The 2,201-nt window shown below is 43.6% G+C and overlaps 1 pseudogene; it reads left to right on the forward strand.

The window, feature by feature from the left end:
- The first annotated feature begins 1,187 nt into the window (after nucleotides 1-1,187).
- On the forward strand, nucleotides 1,188-1,749 carry LOC128118753 (elongator complex protein 5-like; annotated as a pseudogene).
- Nucleotides 1,750-2,201: the final 452 nt, after the last annotated feature.

Genomic DNA, 2,201 nt, shown 5'->3' on the forward strand with positions numbered 1-2,201 from the left:
CCTTGAACACTCATTCTTAGAAGTTCAACTGCTCTGAGACTCCTTGCTAGAAAAGTGACACGCAGACATTGGTATTGATAACCCAGGCAAGCCTAACCCTAAACTACCCTAAATCCACCACTAGTCATTTAAGTGAAGATGCCACCTTCAGGCTTGGATTCCAAGACCATACTTACCTGTTGAAGTCACACCTCAGCTAAAGCCTTAATTCTGTGGTGCAGAGAAGAGCTACCTCTTGTGTGTTTTATTTTATACTCTGTACATAATAAAATATCTTCTATTCTCCCAACTTCTGATACTTATCACATGGTAACCAGTGGCCAGAAGAATACTACTCTGACATTTATGTTGAATTAATACATTTAATGTTTATCAAAAGCCTAATGAAGTCAGACAGTAAACTACCCTTAGTCCATGTGTCTCTGGAAGTTGGGTTATAGAGATTTTGTACCAGATGCTAAGTGAATTAGGATGCTGGGCATTATGGTGATATTTTATTTGTATTAAAATGTTATTTGTATGTTAATAAATAAAGTTGCCCGGGGGTCAGAGCTATTAGCAAGCCATAGGAAAGCAGGGCAGTGGTAGCGTACGCTTGTAATTCCAGCACTTAGTAGGCAGAGCTGGGTAAGTCTCTGTGTGTTCAGGGATACAGCCATTATTGGATACACATGCCTTTAATCTTAATACCAATCATGGAAAACCTGGAGGCCTATACAGACAGGCTGTGAGGAGGCGGTCATGTGGTTGGGTTTACAACCAATGAGAAGGCAGGACAGGAACTCTATATAAAGACTTTAACAGAGGGGTAGCTCTGGTTCGGAGAGGTAGGACCACTGCAGGAGGAAGGGTAAGGTTTTGGCTCTTGGCTCTGACCTCTTGGCTTTCTTCTTTGCATTGGTTCTGTGTTTATTGTTTGATGGGAAGGTTGGATACATCTACAGGGCATGACTATGTTGAAGGCACTATGAAGGATAAATAATGAGAACAAGAGAGGATAAAAAGAAAGGAAGTTGAGTTGAGGATATTTTGAGTTTTGGGCTTTTTGTTTTTCTTGAATTCCACCTGTCTACACACACAAATTGCTCTCTGGCTACAAGATCTCACATACATGGAATGTACAAGAGTAAAAGTAGATGTGGAAGACCAGGGGTTCCTGTTGGAGAGGAGAGTAGGACCACGCACAGATGATAGAGAATTCCAGTGTTACATTCTGTCAAACCCCGCATGCTGCAGCCAAGTGTCTCCCCAGGTGCTGACTCCCTAGGAGAGCAGGTAAATGTCCTGGGCCCTACGACATGAAGAGCTTCATGGCCCTGGCCCCATGGGAGTGCTGAGCACCCTTGCTCACACAGTCATAGGTGACTCTGAGTGGTAAAAATGGGCTAGACTTCAGCCTCCATCCTCTATCAAAGGCCCTAACAACGTGCAACTTACCAGACTTGGTAGTTCTCCATTCTTCCTGACTTCAGCCTGGATGTCCATGAGCGGCTTCCCCTCCATTCTGAGCTACACCCAGATCCTCACACAACCCAGGTGGGTGCCACGACTCATTTGACCTTTAACCTTCACTTATCCAAGAAAGAAAGAGAAGCCAGAGACAGCCTCACTCTGCCTTTCCAGTTCAGCTCTGAAAAACAGCAAGCTCTGCTCTGCCCTGGACCAGGCCAGACAACTAGCCACATCTATGAACCAGATCCTTTTGATGACATGGACCAAGAAGACCCAGATGATGACCTAGATGTTTGAGTAGACAAATGGGAGAGGAAGACTGTGGCTCAGAACCATCCTGTTGTTCGCAGAGACCTCACCTGGTCCCTCCCTCCCTTTGTTGCTTTGTCTGTGGAGGACTGTCCTGTGAGCCAAAATTGGGGCAAAAACGTATAGTGAGAGCATAGTGTATAGCAAGAGAATAAGAAACTCCCCTCTTCCTATGCCCATTTCTAATAATATATATGTAAAAAATAAAATTGACTATAGCTCAATGAAATTTGAAAAACCCTCTGATGTTTCACAGCATTTAAAAATATTTTTATTCATGCATTAGTGTGTATTCATATGCAGATGTGTGGCATATGATATTTACGTGTATATATAGGTACAATCACCCATGTGTGAGCGTGCAGAGGCCAGAGGGCAACATATGGTATCTTCTGTGTCGGCACACCACCTTATATTAAATAGAGTCTCTCACTGACCCT

The sequence above is a fragment of the Peromyscus californicus genome, unplaced genomic scaffold (genome assembly GCF_007827085.1).
Source record: "Peromyscus californicus insignis strain IS unplaced genomic scaffold, ASM782708v3 Scaffold_22__1_contigs__length_63687245, whole genome shotgun sequence".
Lineage (NCBI taxonomy): Eukaryota > Metazoa > Chordata > Mammalia > Rodentia > Cricetidae > Peromyscus > Peromyscus californicus.